The sequence below is a fragment of the Panthera uncia genome, assembly GCF_023721935.1.
Source record: "Panthera uncia isolate 11264 chromosome B3 unlocalized genomic scaffold, Puncia_PCG_1.0 HiC_scaffold_1, whole genome shotgun sequence".
NCBI lineage: Eukaryota > Metazoa > Chordata > Mammalia > Carnivora > Felidae > Panthera > Panthera uncia.
This window is the reverse complement of record NW_026057582.1, coordinates 46,104,060-46,127,859: the sequence shown is the minus strand read 5'-3', so window position 1 is coordinate 46,127,859 and position 23,800 is coordinate 46,104,060. Positions and strand designations below refer to the sequence as shown.

Below are 23,800 nucleotides of genomic sequence, written 5' to 3'. Positions count from 1 at the left end.
ATAATTCTTATTGGTTCTATTTTTATAGAGAAACCTAATATGTAAGTGATATTTAGAAAATCTGAAATATACAGCTCATTGGATATAGTCATCCTGTAGATTTCTAGTTCTAGGAGTTTTGTGGGTTGTTTTTTGTTTTTTGCCTTTTTTGGGATTCTGAAACCTTTTGACAGTCTATGACTCTAGCCCCCCCAAAAATGCATATATGCACATGTACACTCCATTCTGCCTACATGTACCATAGACCCCAAATAAAGAAACCCTCTTTAGATTGGCAATATTTGCGAAACAGAGGTGTGGGTAAGCAAGTGCATGAGCCCTACAACAAAGTAGCAGCAGTTCAGCACTCAATCTGTACTACGCACACGTGTAGATGGAATGTGGTCCTGGTTTCAAATTACTGTTTTAATTACGTTTCCTTCAATACTCTTTAAAGTCCTGGAATGTCTCTTTGTATTAAGGATCAAAGACTTTTAGACCATTAAACCAAAGATGCAACTAGGTCCCTGACGTTATAAATATTTGCAAATATTCTTTTTGGTAACTATTAGAGAACAGTAATGATAAGAAAAAAAAGTTAAAACACAGGAACAGAACAAACCACACTCATTGTACTAAATTTGTTATAATAAAAGTAAAATATGAGTGAACTAATCAAGGATTTTTTTTCTCTTAAAATAGGTTCTTAATCAACTTGTACCAAACACACACACACACACAGATACACATATAAGGCTTAGAAAGCCAAGCTCCAAAATGACATGAACGTACATAGAATATGTTAAAATATATATATATATATATATATATATATTTTTTTTTTTTTAATGTTTATTTATTTTGAGAGATGGAGAGCATGAATGGGGAAGGGGCAGAGAGGGAGGGAGAGAGCATCTCAAGCAGGTTCCATGCTGTTAGTGCAGAGTCTGACACAGGGCTCAATCCCACGAACCATGAGATCATGACCTGAGCTGAAATCAAGAGTCAGATGCTTAACCAACTGAGCCACCAGACGCCCCAGTATATATTTTTGATTATTGTTTAAGACTATGCCCTTCCCTAAAAGAATGCAAGATTTGAAAATCCAAAATACAACACAAGGATTTGTGGGTGTGTTTTTATTTAGAAAGTAATTCTTAATTGTCTAAGCAAAAGAAAGGTACAAAATGGTTCCTTTAACTAGAAGTTTTGTCTGTTCAATTGCCTGTCATACAGATGTAAGAAAAAGCATTTACCTATAGGATTATTCATTTGGAAAATGCAAAATGTGAGTTGAAACATATCCTCAAAGGAAAAGAAAGCCCTATTTTAAAGACATTTGAGAGCTCTAAAAATCATTATTTTCTCTACTAGATGAAAATCTAAAGACCATTCTCCAGGGGAACAGCAGCAGTGGACAGATCATGAACTCTCAGATTCCCTGTTGTTAGTGGGGATGGAAAACCTCCATTTTATGAAGTTAAGATTAGAGCAAGTGTTAACAAAATAAAGTCAGCTACACATTGAAAAAAATTCTGATACTAGTCCATTAAGGGAACAAGGGAATTACTAGAAATAACTCTGAAATTCTTTCCCACCAACACTGAACTTAATTACAGACAGGCGTTGTAAACAGAATCTATGAGAAGGAAGAGCAAAACAAGTAAAACAAAAAAATTCCTGCATAGTAAGTATTGTTTTGTTTATGTGTTTCATTATGAACAAATACATTTTTTATTTTTTAATTTTTTTATAACATTTTTTATTTGTTTTTGAGAGAGCACAAGCAGGGGAAGGGCAGAGAGGGGGTGGACAGAGGATCCAAAGTGGGCTCTAAGCTGACAGTAAAGAGCCCAATGTGGGGCTTGAACTCATGAAAGGTGAGACTGTGACCTGAGCCGTGACTAAGTCACCCAGGCACCCCAAACAAATATAGTTCCTAAATGTTGTATTCTCAATGTTAGACACATCTTCTATGTTTATAAAAATGAGGTGATTTCTAGGGGTTTGGTAAAGAACAAACTAGCTTATCAGGTTTGCATTTACTTTAAGAAAGGCAAATCATCTCATGTTTTCCTATAACAAACAGACCACTGTGAATTATTGGGTCCATGCTCATAAAATACCAGATTGCTTTCTCTTAGGAAAAACAGATTATGATCAGAAAGTTTTGAAATCAGAGAACAGAGCTTAATCAGAAATTCCTCCCAGGGACTATGGGAAGCAATTGAGGATGAATCAGAACACTCAGACTGAAGAAGCATCAGGTACTAGTTGTGTGTTCAAGGTTTTCCTGATGCCACATTCAAATTTATGTAAGACATGCAAGGCATGCGAGCCCCTGCCTTGCATCTTAGCACTTGGGAGGGCCTTTGGAATAGAAATGGAAAAGGGACATAGCTCCTGAGGGAAGCTGGGCAACTGTGGACTACTGACTGGAGTAACTTTGGGACAATGTAGAAAGAGGGAGCATTATTTCGAAGGAAAAACAACAACCCATTGTATATATTATCAAGGACTAAAAATATCAAAGTAAACTTTTAGAAATCCTTGATAGCCTTGAAAAAAAATACATTTTTACAAAGCGTAAAGTAACACAGATTCTGAGAGCAGGGCGGGTGACTGGGTGGCTCAGTCGGTTGAACATCTGACTTCAGCCCAAGTCATCATCTTGTGATCTGTGAGATGGAGTCCCGCATCGGGATTTGTGCTGACAGTTTAGAGTCTGGAGACTGCTTCAGATTCTGTGTCTCCTTTTCTCTTTGCCCCTCTCCCACTCATATTCTCTCTCTCGCTCTCTCTCAAACATTTTTTAAAAATTAAAAAAATACAGATTCTGAGAGCTATAAACACTTGAAAGCAGAAAGTGCTTGCAGTCTACTACTTAAGGTGGCATGATCTAAAACAAAAATTCTTAATAGATGGTAAGAAATTATCTAAAATGCATCCTCCACCAAATTTGTTTTTTTAAATCCTGCCTAAGGCTGAGATTTTTTTTTTTTTATTGACTTCTGAATAAGAATTTGGAAAGTCCCAATGTTAAATGTCCAAGAAGAAATTTCATGATCATAGCTCAGTGGTGTTCTTCCGTGATAAACATGGGAAAGCAATGCTACATTCCATCAACCTCACAGAATGGATTTTAGGATGTGTTATCTAGGCCTTCCTTCAGCCTCCTAGAGTTTACTTTCCTTCTCTTAAGGGTTCTTTATGCTGCAATGAATTATGGTCCTAGTTTGATAGAAAACTTGAATACACAGTTTCAAACTTCTTTCCCCCACATATTCACCAAACATCTTAGGCAACATCTTTCACTTCTCTGAGCCTTAGTTTCATTATTTGTAATACAAAAATGAAAATATATACCACTCAGATCTTCCTTCCTAGGGCTTGAGTATAACTCCTTTTCTAAAACATGCAGTATCTTTCCCCTATATCTGAGAATTTACTTCAGTTTGATAGCAGCTCTATTTTCTCTTAGTTATGCTTTCAATGTTAGACATCTTACATGTTTATAAAAATTGTATTTGAGGGGATTTCTAGGGGCTTGGGAAAGAACAATCATATGGTTTACAGGTTTTGCATTTACTCTTAGAAAGGCAAATTATTTATTTTAGAAAGGCAATTATTTATCTTCAGCCATCCAATTTATTATGGATTTTTTTTTCCACCTTGGCTCCTGAAAAGATACAAAGAACAATCCTATCATTTCCTTTGTCTCTCTTTCCCACATTTCTTGTTTTTCATGGGTAGAAAAAATTTATAGTCATATCCATACTAACAACATGACCTGTCCTTTTTCCCCATCATCCCATAAAATGTTGTCAGTCTGAAAATTTCAGACCATTAATCCATATTCACTTAAAAAAATTTTTAAGGAAAATTGCTCTAAGATTTCTCCTCTTACTATCAATCCACATCCATCTGCAGCCATCACCCCAATACCTGTCCCCATCCCCTGCTTCTACCTGACTCGTGATCCACGGGGAACACTTTTGACTTACAGTCAGTATTTCTGATTTGAATTCTGGTTTGATTCCTTAAAAGCTCTAGAAAAATCCCCTTAATCAGAGTTCCCAGTTGGGTTCACTATCAGCATCATCTGGGAAGCCTTTTAACTGTTGAAGCAAAGTCTTGGAGGTTGAGTTGAGGAGTGAAGTACAGGAATCTATTTTATGAAATGTTCTCCTAGGTGATGCAAATGAAGACTTAAGTTTGGGATCAAGTTGCCAAATCCCCTGAATTACTTTCCTAGCCTACAAAATGCCAGGCCTATTTTATAGTGATATCATGAAGGTTAAGCAAGGCAATGTATGGACAGAGCATTATAAATTAAAAACTAAATATAATACAAGGTATTATAAGTCAATATTCTTGTGGAATTTGGAGTAGAATAAGTCCATTGTCAATCATTTCTGCAGCAACATACACAGAGGTTGAGCAACAAACATTATCAATGCTAATGATCTGAAATGCTCATAGTATAAAATCTCAGGGCATACCAGAACACAACTTTAAAAGCATATAAAGTGATTTTAAAACCAACAGACAAAATATTTTTACTGTACTTTCAAATAAAAAACATCTAAAAATAAATTTCACCCTTTCTGGCTTCTTGAATCACATTGACTTCATGGTGGGAATTTGCTTCTCAAAGTCCTAGTGTTGTAGGAAACCAAAGAAACATTGGAACACTTCGAAGCCAAATTAAAGGAAGAAAACTGATGTGCAAATACTGGTCTCTGTTCTTCCCATACCTAAGTTGTTTCCTGAAACTATAATAATTGAGATGCTAAGGGAGGTTTACTACATCAGTCCCCATTTTGTGCATTTTATATTGCAAGGAAATAAATGGTACTCTAATAGCTTGGAAAAAATACTGCAGGAAGCAACTTCAGCTTTGGAGAGTTTCTAATTCATTATAATTTCTAGGATAAAATATTTACCTACAGCTTTTAAGTCCCTGGAGAGTTTAATCTACTTAAGCTAATGCAGGCTGGTAGAAAGGGATTATTACTCTAAAATAATTGAAATTGTCATTTTGCAAAGATCATGGGCTTTACATTCAATCTATCATGGATGCTTGATTTTCCTCTTTCAAGAAATAGAAACATTTGAAGTTTATTTTTTTCATTCTTTGGGGGGGAGGCATCTAATAAGCCTATAGTCTAAATTTCATAATTTACAATCCAGAGTTCAACCTCATTAATTCAACAACACTTTACAATATCTGGCTCCTGTTCCTCTCTGGTCCCCTAGACTTCATTTCTCCAAATACCCTTCATTCTATATGGAACTCCTTTTGTTGTTTCTGCATGTACCAGTTGTATGATGACCTGGAAGGTGCAGAAATGACCTAGTGTGTGCAGAAACAATATCATGAGCACCCTGTTATCACCTATCCTCTCTATGGAAAATCCAACTTCTACTCATTCTTCAAAATTCAGCTCAAGGATCCTCTCTCCTAGAAAGTTTTCTGGGCCCTCGCCTGATTTAGCTGCCCCTCCTCTGGGATTCCCTACCATCCTGGGCATATCTCTGTCCTAGCACCAAACACAACAGGCGAAAACGATTTCCACATCTCTCCCACACACTAGATGCTAAAGGTTCAGGTAACGGACCATGCCTAATTTAACTCTGTATCCACAGCACTTAGCTCAGGGTCTAGCACCATAGATGTTTGTTGATGAAGGAAGTTTCTGTAATGAATAAGTGATATGATCTAAAGATGTATTACATGAAACCTCAGAAAATCAATTATGCCATTGTAAGTATTCCAATTTTTGGTGTAGCTAGATTTTTTTTTTTAGGTGGGAGAAGGTGAACTCCACCTCTCTGGTAAGCAAGTAGGCAATACAGACAGTCACCTTGGATGATATTCCTTGTTTTGTCAGTTGAATCATTCTTATATGTAAAGGAAACATAAGCCAAGTTCCTCTGCCTATAGAAAAGGACAATGGAGACCATTCCTCTTTGGAATGCAAAATTCCAAGAATGGGTGAACTTATTTGCATAAGTATCCTGGCCTTCAAAAGACCTTCCCAATGGGCCAGAGTATCCCTGAACAATACTTAGGGACAGGGAAGGACAGGGAAGGAAGGATCCCCAAAATAAACCTGGAGGGTAGAAAAGTACTGAATTGTTAGCTGAACTCAGGACTGAGTGGATAGAGAAGAGCAATAAGGATCCTGGGTCAACAGATGCCAGATGCCAGAACTTCATCAGCCCAGCCTCAGGGAATTTTTGGACCATGGGCAAGTAGCTATGTATGAACCAAAAGAGCCGGTTCTTAAAAGCTATAACAATTGTGGGATCCTGGCCTTCGCCTGGCACAGAGTTTCTGAATGTCAAGGTAATGGGTCATCTTCACTGCTGTGATGGGCGTTTTTTCATACCAGCACCAACAAGAACAAAGCAGAATAGTCGTAGCCCACCCCATCATCTCCTATTGCCCCTCCTGTGTCAGAGGCTACAGATTGATTTAGACCATTTTTCATTGCTGTTTCCCACTGTAGAGATTGGAAAAGCAAATCTAGGAGTTGCTTCCCAACTCTTTTGCAGGTAGGAATGGTCGTGTGGCCCATGTGTGACATTCAAGCAGAAGTCTCCCAAGGAACTTGACTATGCCTTGTTTCCATATAAAATGGAGAAAGATATACCTGGTACCACCTGCCCTCCTTTATTCCTACCTTGAATATATGCTCAGTGCTTGATCTTCAGCAAGCATCTTGCAGTCTAGAGTAAACAAGCCATTACATTATGGATGGCAAAACAGAAAGAACCTAGGACATTGATACTATCATGGAGCTGCTATATCAGCAGACTTCTTATCACTTAAATAAAATAAAATCCTATGTGTTTACACTGTTGTTAGATTACCTGTTACATGCAGTTAAAGCATTCTTAACTGATAGAGTATTCACACCCACAGTCCTATTCATCAGATACTAGTAACCACAAGTGAAACCTAGACATCTGGGGGAGGTAGCCTTTAGCAGGAAATCTGGTAGAGTGCTACTCAGTACAGAATCGTGCTCTCAAGTATTGCATTTTGGGATGCTAGGGGGATGGTCTCTTCAGCCAAACAAAGGACAATGTAGAAATGAGTATGTTCATTTTTAAAGTTCAGGATTGAAGAGCAAACTCCAAATACCAGAAGTGAAAGAAAAGTAAGCTGAATAAAAAAACATGTGCTGACACAGGCATCTCAAACCCTAGAATAAGAAGTAAAACTTCTAGAAGGTCAAATACAAACCAAATTGTTAATAGTGGTTATTACTTGACTCTGTAGTTGGAGTTGGAAGGAAGTGAGGCAGCCATTGCATTTTAAAATATATTTTTGTATATTTCTGCATTCTTTGAATTTTTGTTATAAGAATGTATGGCTTTGCTAATAGGAAAAAAATTCTGGTAAATAAACCCACCTCTAAGATGATACTTATCAAATGGTTACTATGCATTCTTCCATTTAATCCTTAACACTATGCAGTGAGCAGTTTCTTTATTTTCACCAATAAAGAAACTAAGGTGTAAGGACCTCAAGTAACTTTACAGTATCACACAGCTAGTGCCTGGGAGAATAAGGACTCAAAGATTCCTCAATCCAGATTCAAAGTCCATTCTCCACCCACTGTGCATACTGCCTCTCCCAGATGTTTCTGTATGTGCAGATTTTTTTTTTTTTTTTTTTTTTTTTTTGCGATCTGTTTTTTTTTTTATTTAAATTTTAGTTAACATACAGTGCAATATTGGCTTCAGGAGTAGAATTCATTGATTCATCACTTATATACAACACCCAGTGCTCATCACAAGTGCCCTCCTTAATACCCATCACCCATGTAGACCATCTCTCACCCACCTCCCTCCATCAACCCTCAGTTTGTTCTCTATTGTTAAGAGTCTTTCTTCGTGGTTTGCTTTCCACTCTTTTCTTCCCCCCGCCCACCCTTCCCATATATTCGTCTGTTTTGTTTCATAAATTCCACGTGAGTGAAATCATATGGTATTTGTTTTTCTCTGATTGACTTATTTCACTTAGCATAATACATTCTAGTTGTATTCACACTGCTGCAAATGGCAAGATTTCATTCTTTCTGATGGCTGAGTAATATTCCATCGTGTATATATACATTTATAAAACAAGAATGAGCCTACCTTCTTTTAGTGTCTCATTAGGGATTTGCTTACTGTTGTTAAAAAAGAAGCCTAGGGGTTGCCTGGGTGGCTCAGTCGGTTAAGCATCTGACTTCAGCTCAGGTCATGATCTCATGGTTCATGGGTTTGAGCCCCACATCAGGCTCTGTGCTGACAGCTCAGAGCCTGGAGCCTGCTTCGGATTCTGTGTCTCCCTCTCTCCCCTCCCCTGCTTCTGATCTGTCTCTCTCTGTCTCTCAAAAATAAATAAACGTTAAAATAAAAAAGAAGCCTAAAATGAAGTCATTTGCCCTCAAAGACAGAAAACCAAGATTTAATTACAGTTTCAGTCTTTCCCAGGAATGTGATCTTTTAACATTCAATCTGACATGTCCTGATCAGCACTAATGCTGCATGACAAAATCCTCCCTTCCCTTCCTCCCCAAAAGAAGATGTCCTTTTTATTCCTTTTTTTCCTTTTTCTCCTTTTACTAATAACTTCTTGTCCCACCCTTCTTCCTATAAAATCCTTCCATTTTGTACACCTCCTCAGAGCATCTCCCCACTTGCTGGATGGGATGCTGCCTGACTCATAAATCGTTGAATAAAGTCAATTAGATCTTTACATTTACTCAGTTGAATTTTGTTTTTTAATACTGTTTACATTTGTCAAGACCGTCTAGGGCTAGTGTGTCCCTGGAGTCCAATCCTGGTAACTTTGGGGAAGAGCTTTAAATGCATTAGTCACTAAATATAGTAAACCAGACATTCAGAAGGAGTTTCATGGCACAAAGAATTGGGTGACTGGTTATGCTGTATCTCTAAGAAGGAAATATGTTTAAATGTGAGGAAAATTAATTCTTCAAAAGCAGGCATCATAGCTATATAAAATATTGGCATGAGAAACCAAATCCAGACTGCATCTAATGTCAGAGGAAATGAGTGCTTTATTTGATTAAAAGGCTGACGTGAAATTTTGCCTAGTATAAGTCAGGAGGGCTGTCTGGAATATTTCACAAGACTCCAGATTCTGTATCTATTTTTTAGAGCTCTTGAGGCCTATATAAGGACTTGACCCTGGGTTATCCAAACTAAATCTTGGATAAGCTTCCATTAACTTATCTTATTTGCATAAGGCTTATTTTAAGAGACTCTGAAATTACAACCTACAACCATAAAGTATTAGAACATAAATCACCTCTAAGTGGGAGAGATGTTTGAATTCTCTGCTTAGTCAATAATCCAGTATTAGGCCATTTATGTATTTATGAATTGTATATATTCTCAACACAGGAAGAAATGTTATGGCGAAAAGACTTTATATGGTGTCAACTCCCTAAATGGCTGTGAAGGAGAGTCAGGTTTAAGTCCAAGTTTTGCCATTAATAAACTCTATGATACCCAGATTTTTATCTCAAACTCAGGCTTGCATATTCAGCTCCTTAACTCTACATGTCTAGTTATTATTTTTAAATTGATTTCTAGTTTAATTGCACCATGATCAGAGAATATATTCTGAAAAATTTTAGTCCTTTAGCAATTTTTGAGACTTGGTTTATGACTCAGAATATTTCATTTTTTATAAATGTTCTTAAGCATGCTTAAAACAAATATATACATTGCAGTTGGGTGAAGTTAGGTCAAGTTTATTAATGACATTGTTTACATCTTTAATAACTTCTCTTTTTTTCTGCTGACTCCATTAACTACTTAGGTACTTAAAAATCTAATACGATGGCAAATTTTTGAATGTCTATTAGTTTTTAAAAAATTTTTTATGTTTATTTTTGAGAGAGAGAGAGACAGAGTGCAAGTGGGGGAGGGTCAGGAGAGAGAAGGAGACCCAGGATCTGAAGCAGGTTCCAGGCTCTGAGCTGTCAGCATAGAGCCAGATGCAGGGCTCAAACTCAAGAACGGTGAGATGACCTGAGCCCAAGTCAGACACTTACTGACTGACCTCTCCAGGTGCCCCTATGCCTATTAATTTTTGCTTCATATAATTTGAAACTGTGTTATGATTTTTTTAAGCTTTATTTATTTTGAGAGAGAGAGAGAGCGAACACAAGTAGGGGAGGGGCAGAGAGAGGGAGAGACGGAATCCCAAACAGGCTCAGTGCACATAGCCCCATGTGGGGCTCAAAGTCACGAACCTGTGAGATCATGACAGATCAAGAGTTAGTTGCTTAACTGACTGTGCCACCCAGGCGCCCCTGAAACTGTTTTATTAAGTGATTGCAGATTTACAACTGTAATAACTTCCTGATTAATTAAACGGTTTATCGTTATAAAGTGATCTTTCAGCATTGTCAACAATAGCCAAACTATGGAGAGAGCCCAAATGTTGAGTGACTGATGAATGGATAAAGATGTGGTAGGGGTGCCTGGGTGGCTCAGTCAGTTGGGCGTCAGGCTCTTGATTCTGGCTCAGATCACAATCTCACAGGTTTGTGGATTCAAGCCCCACTTCTGGCTCTCTCTCCCCTGACAGGGCAGAGACTGCTTGGGATTCTCTCTCTCTTAATCTCTCTCTCTTTCTCTCTCTTTGTCCCTTCCCTGTGTGTGTGCACTCTCTCTCTCTCTCTTAAAACTAAATAAATATAGGGGTGCCTGGGTGGCTCAGTCTGTTAAGTGACCAGACATTGGCTCAGGTCATGATCTCACATTCGTGGGTTTGAGCCCCAAGTCGGGCTCTGTACTGACAGCTCAGATCCTGGAGCTTGCTTTGGATTCTGTGTCTCCCTCTCTCTCTGCCCCTCTTCTGTTTGTGCTCTGTCTCTCTCTGTCTCTCAAAAATAAATAAATGTTAAAAAAATTTTTTTAAATAAATAAGTAAACATAAAAAAGTAAACATATAAAATAAGTATACATGTATGTATATATATATATATATACACACATATGTATATATATACAAACATATATATATATATATATATATATATACACACACACACACACAATGGAACATTACTCAGTTATCAAAAAAAATGAAATCTTGCCATTTACAACAACATGGGTGGAACTAGAGGGTGTTGTGCTAAGCAAAATAAGTCAATCAGAGAAAAGACAAATATATAATTTCACTCATATGTGGAATTTAAGAAACAAAACAAATGAACTTTTGGGAAGGGGGATAAAAAGAAAAGAAAGGGAAACCACAAGAGACTCTTAATGATAGAGAACAAACTGAGGGTTGATGGAGGGAGGTGGGTGGGAGATGGGTTAGATGGGTGATATTAAGAAGGGCACTTCTTAAATAAACAAAAAAGAAGGGCACTTTTTCTGATGAGCACTGGGTGTTGTGTTGTATGTAAGTGATTAATCACTGAATTCTCCTGAAACCAATATAGCTCTGTTTATTAACTAAAATATAAATAATAATAGTGATCTTTTATTTTTAATAATGTTTAATGTCTATGTTATCTGACACTAAGGCTATCTTATCTGACCAGCTTTCTCTTACTTAGAAATTGAATGGCATATCTTTTTTCTATACTTTTAACCTTTTTTCTCTTTAACATGTATCTGTTATATGTTTTATATAATTGACTTTTTTGATTCTGCATGACAACCTTTTTTCAAAAGTTTCCTGTTCTTTTAGTAGACACTCTAGAAATTACAAAATGCATACTTATTGCCTTTTATAGCCTAAAATTAATCAACTTTATCTTTTTTCCAGAGAACTTAGAATACCTTTCTCCTCCTTTACCTACTTACGTATTGTTGTGTATGTGAGTTTCATCATGTTTGCTTTTTAAATCTCATAAGACATTATTGTTTTATGTGTTCAGTGCTCCCACAGATTTGACTACAGACTTAGTGATGTGGAAATGTTGGTGTTCAGAGCTAATGGCCAAGAAAGAATTATTGAGACACCTTTGGTGCAAAATGGTTTTATTAAAGCATGGGGGCAGGACCCGTGGGCAGAAAGAGCTGCACTGGGGGTGACAGGTGACTGATTATATACTTTCTTTGGAGCCTCCTTCAGATTCTGTGTCTCCTCTTTTCTCTGCCTCTCCCATGCTCATGCTCTGTCTCTCTCTGTTTTTCAATAATAAATTAAAAAAAAAAAAACCCATTAAAAAAAAAAAAAGAATTTTGGAAACAAAGTTTCCAGGACCTTGAGGGGGATAGCTATTAGGAAAAGGTCATTTATTACTCTTCAATAAACTTAGTCATGAGAACTTTCAGATGTATATCATTGGCCCTATGCTTGGAGGATGACTGCTAACATGTATTTGGGGGGTTAGAGATAAAGGAAGTTTCCAAGGAATTTTTATATGTTAAAGTAGATTTACAGGATCCTGGGGGATAGGGATAATGTTAAACTAAGGTTGCCTTTTGCCCTTAGCAAAGCTGTTCAGAGGCAGCTGAGCTCATAGAGGAAGGTCACTCTGCCTGTCTCAAGGACTTGTCGATGGGCTGTAAGTTGTAAGGAAATTGAATTTTTTTTCTTTTGCCTTTGTTTCCCACATCACTTACCACTTTGCTTCTCATTCCCTTTTGCTTCTCTGTCCCCCAGTCTGGGGGCTCTTTCCTCCCATATGAAGTATAGATCCTGAATCTCTTTATTTTGCTGATGGCAACTCTGTGCTATCCTGAAACGTCTTTATCTTATTCCTTTCCCTTGAAAAATATTTTCACTGAATATAAAATTTTTCATTAGAAATTATTTTTCTGTCAGCCTGGTGAAAATATCATTCCACATGTTTTAGTTCAGCTATCTAACTGCCACTACTTTGAATGTAATCTTTTTCTCTGTCACTCTTTAAGATTTTCTTTGCCTTTGATGTTCTCTAGTTTCCACTGTGTGCCTAGTGTGGATTTTTTAAATTTAATCTGTTTAGGAATTTATAAACTTCCTGAATTAGTGAACTGATATTGTTGGGGAGAGGAAAATTTTATTCTACCCTTCAAGTGTCTTTTGGCTGGTCTAAGAATTAAATGGACACCAGACAGATAAACTGGAGAAAATCAAATTTAATTATGTGTTTATGGGGGCTCCATTAGTATATGGGACTCATAAGGAGTCTGGCAATTGAGGCTTATGTGCCATCCAGAGCTAAGAACTGGGTAGAGGTTTGGGACTTGAAAGGGACGAAGGACAGTTCCCAGGAAAATGAAAAAGAATAAACGTTGCTGGGCCATACAAAAACGATGAGACATAGAGGAATCTTAACAGACTTCTCTAGGTTCCTCCCTGTCTACTGCCTCTAGTTCATATTACACCGTAGTCATCTATGGCTATTGCTCCCTTCCTGGAGTAGGTCCTCTATCTAAGTTATTTTAGACAGGTGGAAGGTCAAAGGTTCTTCCTGAGCCTTCTGTTTCTTAGATATAATGACTCTAAAATGAATCCACATGCTGAAAGGACACATTTTAGAATGGCAAAGTTTGTTCCCCTGTGGTAGTTTTCAACATTCTGAAAAATTTTCAATGATTGTCTCCTCATTTGGAATCTTGTCCTCATCCTTTCTCTTTCCTCTCCTTCTAGAACTCCTAGTACACGTATGTTAATCTGTCTCACTCCATCTGTCATGACTTATATCTCTTTTCTGTATCTTTCACCTTTATGCCTCTCAGTGGTATATTCTGAATAATACCTATCATCTGTCTTCTAGTTAACTCATTCCAGTTGTGTCTAATTTGAATTTTTTATTTTAGTTATTGTATCTTTTGTTTCTAAAAGTTCTGTTTGGATCTTTTTCAAATCCACTGTGGTGCCTTCTGTAACAGCCTATTTTCTGCCGTTTCTTGCCTTTTATTTCTTGAAGCACAGTAAATATAGTTGTTTTTATAATATGTCTCTGAATATTAATATCTGAAGTTTTTATTGGTTTGTGTTTACTCTGAGCTAGTTCTCATTCATAGTGTGCTTGGTTTTTCCTTGTGTGCTTGCTTATCCTTTACTACATGTAGATCATTATCTCTGAAAAACTTATTTGGAGGAATCATTTGAAGCCTAGTATGAAAGTGGATTTCCCCCAAAAGGGTATGTTTTTTCCAGGTTCCTAGTGTCAGAAGCTGTTTGGGACTATTTAAAACTGAATTCATTACTTGATGTTCTCTTGAACCACATAGATTGTCAATTTGGTTTGCCTGTCTTCTCAAGGGCTAGATGTAGTTTTGGATTTTGAGGGGGTGATTTTACTTTCGGGGTTTGTGTGGGTTCTTTTCTTTTCTTGCTTATTTGATATCTAAACATCTTTCTTTGTAGTAGTCAAGGTGGAGGTTGTTGCTGTTGTTTTTCTTACTTTACTTTTACCCCACAGGTGTAGCCCTCTGGAGTCCCAACTTTTCATCATGAGGGTTTGATTCTGGCCCCCATGACAAAGCTGAAGTCAAATTAGCTCACATGGACAAATCCTTTTCAGGGAAAACACCTAAGTAATATATTTAGATTTTTGATCTGGTAACTTCTTGGTCTCTTGTCAGCCCTTCAATCCTTTTAAAGAAAGACTATTTTAAAAATTACCTACCATTTTGAACTGTAGTCAGTAACAGGACTGATCCAAATGATATAGGCTGCCATATCCTTGGAACCACCTGGTAGTAGTTGTTTTCAGTTGCATATTTTTTTCAGGTATTTGATTCATGCCTTCTTGTGGGGATGCCTAGATGACATTCTGGTTAAATGGTATTGTGAGCTTATCAGTAGGCCCTTCTGTTTCTTAACAGTTGGCCAAATTGCCCTCCAAATATTATCTCTTTTACATTAATACCAGCAAATAGTTTTATATTTGGTATCTTCACTTTTTTGACATCTTGATCTCTCATCCTTATCTGATGCTAGTGAATAGTCACTATTGATAAGACACTCTTCTCTCTTGCCTAAAGGCACTAAAGTGATAACGTGTTCCCTGGGTATTCTTCCTACCTCTCTGACAGTGGCTTAAAATACTTGAGTTCCCTGGGACTCAGTCTATTTTCATTCTGCATTCTTTCTCTAGGTGATCTCACCCTTTCTCAAGGATTTAAACACCATCTATATGCTGAGGACTCCCAAATTGATCTCTCTGACCCCTAACTGTTGGCATGCCCTAAGTTTAGCAATTGAAATGCCTTTCTGTTCTACCTACATTCATTCCCTTGTCTTTTCATTCAGTCTGTGGCTTTAAATATTATCCATACCCTGACAACTCCTAAATCTTTAGATCAGACCTCTTCTTTAAACTCTTGATTTGTATATCCAATTGAATGTCTAATAAGAATCTTAAACTTAACAGTTAAAAATTAAACTCCTGATTCTCCACCCACCTCCCAACCTGCTCCTACTGTTTATCCTACCCCAGTTGATAGTAATTCTATTCTTCCAGTTGCTCAGCTCCAAGATCTTGGGTGTGTCCTGACTTGTCTCTTTCTCTTATACCTCACATTTAATCCATCAGCAAATCCTGTCAGCTATACTTTCAAAATATATCCAGAATCTTTATCATCCTAGGCCAAGCCATACCCTCAATGCTCATCTGAATTGTTGCAATTGTTCTCCAACTATTCTGCCTTCTGTCAGAGTACTTAGCAGTCAGAGTAATCACTATGCCTGGAAAATTAGATCATATCACTCAGAGCCATCTAACGACTTCCCATCACACTTAGAATATGAGGTCTTTGCCATGGCTTAAAAAGACTTGAATGATATGACCCTTGACTGTACGTCCAACCTCATTTTCTACTATTCGTTCTTCACATTCTATCCAGTGATCTCTTTGGTGTTCTTCAATCATGTCAGGCTTTTTCCCAACTCAGGACCTTTGCACTTGCTATTCCCTCTATTCAAAACATTTTTTTTTCTTTCTCACAAAGAACCCTAAGTCTTGCTCCCTTGCTTCTTTTTTATTTTCTTTTCAAATATCTTCAGTGAGACTTTCCTTAACCACTCCTTATTTAAAAAGTCTCCCATACCACTTCCTGTCCACCTTTGCATTATTCTTCTTCATAAAAAGTTCTGATCACATAACTAACTGTGTATTTCCTTGTTTATTTTCTATCTCACATGCACTAGGGTGTAACTTCCATGAAGGGGAAGGGGCTATGTTTTATTTGCACTGCCAAAAAGAGTTACACTCATTTTTACTTTCACAATTTCTGTGGGTCAGGAGTCCAGGCATGAATTTACTGTGTCTTCTGCTCAGGGTTTCACAAGCTGCATTCTTACCTGGAAGTGCAAGGAGGATGAATCCACTTCCAAATTCATTCAAAGTGTTAACAGAATTTATTTCCTTGGGCTACATGACTGAGAGCCCCAGGTTTTTGGCTGCCTGCTGACCAGAGGTCATCTTCAGGTCCAAGAGGCTGCCTGCAAGGTCTAGAGGAAATCCTACTTACTTCATTAAGCCAGCAAAGACAGTCTCTAAGTTCATGTTAGCAAGATGGATACACATATTGTAATTACAGAGTGACATTCATCACCTTAGCTATATTCTGTTGGTTGGAAGCAAGTCATGGGTGCCACCCACACTTGAAGGGAGTGAATTATTGAACATACTGTGGCCACCCTGGGTTCTGTCAACTAAACTAGTGTACAACTGGTGAATAGATGAACAAAACTATAATCAGTTTATTTACATGAGGTTTTTAATCCAGAGAGTCCCTCTTTGCTCAAAGATAAACCATCAAATAGAAATTATTTTGATATTTTAAGGTTCCCACAACGGTCTATGCAATTGTTGTTTTGGGAAAACTGAAATTTGTATTTGTCAAGTCACAATTGTCAAGATAAATGACTTTCTCATATTTCTAAAATGTCAGCAAAATATTTTTGCTAACTTAGTAGATTTGACAATGAAAGAACAATGGCAATTTCTCCATGTCTTCTAATTTCAATTTTATCATACTTTTTTCTTTTCCCTAATTCAGCAGGTTTGAGAGTATTATGACACTTGGTAAAAAAAAAAAAAAAAAAAAAAAGGGCGGTGGGAAGGACAGTGTCCGTTAAGAATGTCTTTGATGAAGCAGTAAAGTTGTTAATGTATTTGATTGAATTTCGAAACTTTTATGTGTATCTTATTAATGTTAAGTGACAAAATGGCAAGTACAGATACAGAACTGCTGTAGCATCCCAAAGTGTGATGTTTGTCTTGAGAAAAAACAATTGTGTGATTGTATCGAGAGTTGAGCTAGCTAAGGTGTTTTTGTTTGTTTTTTCCATAGAGTACCATTTGTGCTGGAAAGAAGGAAAAACTGTGGTTATCTAGACTTGCATATTTGGCAGACATTTTCTAAAATATTAATGAAGTAAGCCAAACAGTACTGAGCCAACCTGGCACTCTTGATGTAACCCCCACTTACTCATTACATGCTAACTTTTTCATTTATCGTTGGATTCAATTTGCTAATATTTGCTACAGATTTTGTGTGCATGCCTATGAAGAATATTGGCTGTTTTATTGTAATGTCTTTCTGTAGATTTTGATTTCAGGGCAATACAGACCAAGCCTATCCTTTTCTTTTTTTTTTTTGTTTTTGTTTTTGTTTTTTTGTTGTTTGTTTGTTTGTTTGTTTTTGGAAGAGCTTGATTCATATTATTTCTTCTGAAATGTTTGGATAAATTTGCCAGTGAAATAGTCTGGGCCTGGGGCTTTCTTTTGTGGGAACAATTATTGTTACTTTTATTTAGAGAGAGAGAGAAAGCACGAACTAGGGAGAAGGGTAGAGGGAGAGAGACAGGGAATCTCAAATCAGGCTCCATGCTCACTCAGTGCAGAGCCTGAAGCAGGGCTCCTGGGATCATGACCTGAGCCAAAATCAAGAGTCGGGCACTCAACCAACTGAGCCACCCAGGCACTCCTGTGGAGACATTTTAAACTACAAAATCGATTCCTTCAATAGATATAGGGTAAATAATGTTACCTATTTCTTCTTGAGTGAGAGTTGATGTTTGGGTCTTTTAAGGAATTTATTTAATTCATCTAAGTCAGAGGTTGACAAACTTTTTTTTTAAGTGCTACATAACAAATATTTTAGGCTAGCAGTCTACATGGTCTCTGCTACAACTACTCAGCCATACACAATATGTAAACAAATATGCAGTGCTGTATTCCAATAAAACTTTATTTACAAAACAGGCAATAAATAGCCCACCTCTAAATTACCAAATTTATTATATTAAGTTCTTAATAATATTGCCTTACTATCTCTTTAATGTCTATAGAATCTGTAGTAATGTTCCCTTTCTTGTTCCTAATATTGGTGGTCTGTGTATTTTTTCTTTGAGTGCTCTAGCTAGAGGTTTATCATTTTTATTGACCATCTTTAAAAAAATCAGCTTTTGGTTTCATTAATTTTAGTCTGTTGTTTTCCTGTTTTCAATTCATTGCTTTATGCTTTTACCTTTAAATTTTTTTTCTTCTTCTTATTTTGGATCTAAATTGCTCCTCTTTTTCTAGTTTCCTGAGATAGGGGTTTAGATTATTCAGATCCTTGTTTTCAAATCTAGATATTTAGTGCTATACCTTTCCCTCTAAGCCCAGTTTTAGCTGTGTCATACATCTTAATATGTTTGCTTTTTATTTTCATTCAGTTCAAAATTTGTCTGATTCTTTGAATTTTTCTTTGACTCATGGCAATTTAGAAGAACAGTGATTAATTTATGGAAGTTTGGAAAATTCCCAAATATCTTTCTATTATTGATATCTAGTCTAATTCTGTTGTGGCCAGAGAACAAACTTTATATGGCTTAATTTCTTTGATTAGTTTAGATTTATTACATGACCCAAAATATAATCTACTTTGGTGAATATTTCATGTGCACTTAAAAAAAGAATGTGTATTCTCTTGTTAGGTGGAATGTCCTGTAAATGTCAGTTAAGTAAACTTAATTATTGTTCAGGTCTTTTAGACCCTTGTAGATATTCTGTTTATTATTATATCAATTACTGAGAGAGTGTTGATGTCTCGAGCTATTTAATGGATTTGTCTGTTCTTCACAGTTCTATCAGCTTTTAAAGATCTCTTTTTAGATGCATGTGCATTTAGAATTGTTACATCCTCTTCACGAATTGACCTCTTTGTCATTTTGTAAACTGCTTCTTTATTCAGGCTAAAAGTCCTTGTTCTGGTCTTTTTTGCCTGATATTAATATAGCCACCACTCCAGTTATCTTTTTTGATTAGTGCTTGCAAGTTATATCTCATCTCATTATTTTTTAACCTATTTACATCTTCATGTTTAAAGTTGGGGTTTTTTGTAAAGTATAGAATTCCTTTAAAATCTACTCTGACTGGGGTGCCTGGGTGCCCCATTTGATTAAGTGCCAGACTCTTCATTTTGGCTCAGATCGTGATCTCACAGTCATGAGGTCAAGCCCCACATCAGGCTCCACACTGGGCACAGAGCCTGCTTAAAATTCTCTCCCTTTCCCTCTGCCCCTCCCTTGCTCATGCTCTCTCTCTCTCTCAAAAAAAAAAAAAAAAAAAAAAAAATCTACTCTAACAATTTCTGCCTTTGAATTGGGGTGTATAGACCATTTACTTTAATATATGTATTGCTATGTGTGTATTTAACTCTATAATTTTGTCAGCTTTTTCTTATTTGTCCTATTTTTGTTATAGTCTTGTCTTCTTTTGGATTATTTTCTAGTTAGTTTTATCTTTTATTTTATTATTTAGTTGTATCTTTTTTTTATTTTTAGTGATTGCTCAGGGACTTATAACAATTTACCTCTAAATAGTACTATACTACTTCACATAAAATAGACCTTTACTACATTATATTTCAATTTCTTCCCTCATTCTTTGTGCTGTGTTATTGTCAGATTTTTTTTATTGTCATAGATTTTACTTTTATATATGTGTGAATCTCACAATATATTGTTCCAGTTTTTGCTTTAGACTAGGGGTTGGCAAATTATGGCCAGCAGGCCAAATCCAACCTATGGCCTGATTTTGTATGGCCCCTATTTTTTTTTTTAGAGTTGTAAAAAGGAGAGAGTGAGAGAGAACAAGAGAGGGAACAAGGATGGGAATCTGTTTCTTTGCCTAGCTTCAAGATTTTATCTTTGTTTTTTAGTAATTTGACTATTATGTGTCTAGGTGTTTTATTTGTAAATTATCCTACTTGGAGATTTGTGAGCATCTTAGATCTGTGATTTATTGTCTTTCACTAATTTTTGAAATTTCTCAGCTACTATCTCTTCAAATACTTCTGCTTTGTCTCTTTTCTCCTGGAATTCCAATTTCATGTGTGTTAAATTGTTTGATATTATCCCCCAGGTTTTGATTCATCTGTCTTGTTTTATTCACTTATTATTGTTCTCTTTGTGTTTCACTTTGGGTAATTTCCACTGACCTATTTTCAAATTCCACTTCTTTCCTCAGCTGTGCCAAGTCTATTGATGAACCCACCAAAGGCATTCTTCATTGCTGTTAGCGTGTTTTGTCATCTCTAGCATTTCCATCCCAGCTAAAATTTACCATTGTTCAGGCAGGTTGTCCATCTTTTCCATCAAATCCTTTAACACCTCAATCCCAGTTACTTTATGGTCTCAGCCTCACAGTTCCAATATTTGGGAGTCTCTGAGTTTAGTTCCATCATGCTTTATCTCTTCACAATGGGTTTTTTCTTACATTTCTTTTAGTCTTAGAATTTTTGACTGAATGTCAGACATCTGTGGAGATTAGTAGAGACAGATGAATAATGTCTACACCTGGCCATTAGTGTGAAGGTCTGAGCAAATCTAGTCAGTTGAAACTGGTTTTGATTTTGTTATTTTTACTTTTATCGTACTATGGTCTGTGTGTTCCTTTAGGGATGGGCTGCTGTCATCTTGTACTTGGAGTCGGACCCAAGTGCCAGAGGTTTATTTCCTGGCTCTACCCTCAGCTTTCAGCAAGCCCTGGTTGCCTGTGTCATCCCACAATCTTGTGCTTCCCGAAGTCACAAACTGCTATTGTTTATTATTTCATACTGAGCTGATGATGGGTGGGGGTAGAAGTTCTTGGTTCTCCTTGGCCATTCTCAGACTTAGGTAGGGTCTGTGTACTTGGTACCTGTGGTAGTACCTTCTCAGAATTTCTGGCTCCTCTCCCATGGCAGCTAAACATGGCAGGGGCACTACTCACAGTTCTTGGACAGAAGTGTTCTTATGTCCTCCCAGTAATAGATTTCTGCTTGGTATCGGGGTAGGATCCTGGGCCTAAGAGATGTTCTGCCTCTCTCCAAGGGCAAGTTTTGTACTTACCCCTTCCCCAGAGGCAATGGGCCCTGGATGCAGGAAGGTTTGCTGTCTCCACCAGTGTCTAATTGCTTTCTTATACCAGAGAAAGGTCTGAGGAAGTGAGTAGTGTTTCACGTCTGTCATGCAATACCATTCCATCAACCATTACCTGCATGTTTTGTCCCTGAGGGATCTCTTCCTACCAAGCTCCTTCCCTAGGGGTTCTCATTAGTACCCAGTGGAGATTTATAGGAAGGAAACCCTGGATGAATGAATGTTAATTACTGTCATATCAGGGCTCCCACTTATTCTAAGGGTATATTTTAATCCACATTCGGCCTTTAAAGAATACTCTAAAAATTCAGGTGATTCCTGTTGGAAGACAATTCTTCCAGGGTCTCCTATTTCCAAGTGATTTATGAATAGAAGCACTGACTTCATTTTGGACCACCTTTTCAGCCTGGGAAAATACAGATAGGTTTGATTACTGTCTACTGTCATAAAGATGTCTCTCTCGAGAGCTAAGGGCAAGCATGCTTAATACCTATTACAAAATATTTAGGTTCTCTGAGCTCAGGGTTCCTCCCTTGCAGTGCAACCCACTGCCTATATAGGTTTCACCTGGCCCTCTTCTGATGGCACTGTGGGATTGGGGATCAGAGATCTAGTACAAATACTGACCCTCTGATAAATGCTATTACAGTGAGTAATAAAGTCCTTTTTCTCTGATTCAGGAAACTGTGGCACACTAACTTATAATTTGAAAGTAAAGTAAAATCTTAGACTCTTCCAAAGATATATATATATATATATATATATATATATATATATATATATATTTCTGCTTTAGTATTCTGTTCTCTGCCAAAGGGGAAACGACTCATGTATCCTGTCTCCCCTTGAAAGGTCTTGTTGAGTTCCTTTGGTTACCTGCTCTGATGGGTGTTAAGGAAAATTATGATTTATGGGGCACCTGGGTGGTTCAGTTGTTAGAGCATCTGACTTCAGCTCAGGACATGATCTTGTGGTTTGTGGGTTCCAGCCCTGCATCAGGCTCTGTGCTGACAGCTCAGAGACTGGAACCTCCTTCAGATTCTGTGTCTCCCTCTCACTCTGCCCCTCCCCTGCTCATGTTGTGTCTCTTTCTCAAAAATAAATAAACATTAAAAAATTTTTAATTATGATTTCTTGTTAGGATGGGGTAACATTCTCTTGCAGCTTTCTACATCTTAAGGGGAGACACAGCTCCCAAGGTATACCTATTTGATTACTTTCTATTGCCAAAGATAGACACTTACTGATTTGTAAAGTCTATTGTTCTGCTAATGTACATGTTTAGCTTTTTAAAGCAGCATAAGCTCAGACGAGGAACTCTAAGAATTTTGAAAAACTGTCCATGGGATGTTTCATCACAGAGCTGGAAGCAATGGACTAAGAATGTTGACCTTCCAGCATAGGTGAGGCCAGAGAGGGTGGAAGAATCTGATTCATGAGAGACATTCTGCAGAATGTACATGTGAAGTAGCCACCAAGTCTTCTAGAAGACCAGGGTGTGTGTGGGGGCGACATTTAGGAAAACTATAACCACTTGGTGTTAGAGAGAGGGCTTTTGAAGCTCTCAAAAATGAACAGGAGTATATGACAGAAAACCCTGAAAAGGATACAAAGAACAGATAGAAGAACAGCAAGTGGTATTGTGAGAAAACTCACTACATTCACTCTCACTTTCTGGTAAACAGAATCTAGATTTTTTTTTTTTTTTTTATGTTTACTTATTTACTTTGAGGAAGAGAGCACAAGGGGAGGGGCAGGAGAGAGGAAGAGACAGAATCCCAAGCAGGCTCCATGCTGTCATGCAGAGACTGATGTAGGGCTCCATCTCATGAATTGGGAGATCATGATCTGAGCTGAAATCAAGAGTTGAACACCAACTGACTGAGCCACCCACGTGCCCCCAGAATCTAGATTTCTTTTGTGAGATTTACCTCTTCTGCATTGTGAAAGTCTGGTTAGGGCTCCCAACTAAAGTGCCCACTCTTCCCCTATCCAAGTTTCTCAGGATGCCCTGAGTCACAAAAGATAGAAAAGCAGTTGGAACTGATTCATCACTGAGCTGTTAGTTTCTCATACATCGATCCTAGAACAGCCTTGGTTCCCATCTTCTTAAAATGTGGCTTAATTTTTTCTCTAACTCTGTGAATTACCCAATATTCCCATTTTGCTTAAGTTTCTGTTACCTGCAACCAAAGAAACCCAATTGATACAGGGTAATACAGGTCAATTGATAATACAGTATCCATTGATACAGGTCCAACAGAGGGCATGACAGAGGTCAAAGGAAGCTTTTGAACATATGTAGCCTGAAATCTAGATACTTTATTTGAAATTATTAAAAGAACATGTCAACAACTGTCAAATTGGGTATGGTACAATAATCGATTTTATGTTTCTGTGTGCTTATAGTTAATTAGCATTTTCTAATGGTTAGGCTAGTGTTATTTTATTGCTACAACTATAATTAGAGTTCATTCTCAT

At 37.2% G+C, this 23,800-nt stretch overlaps 1 protein-coding gene across 3 annotated transcripts in view; it reads right to left on the bottom strand.

The window, feature by feature from the left end:
* Nucleotides 1–23,621: 23,621 nt before the first annotated feature.
* Nucleotides 23,622–23,800, bottom strand: part of TXNDC16 (thioredoxin domain containing 16) — a 138,070-nt gene continuing 137,891 nt past the window's right edge. For all 3 annotated transcript variants that reach the window (XM_049611561.1, XM_049611560.1, XM_049611562.1), the window contains one exon: nucleotides 23,622–23,800. This exon is cut by the window's right edge and continues 1,899 nt beyond it. The gene's annotated coding sequence lies outside the window, so the exon portion shown is untranslated.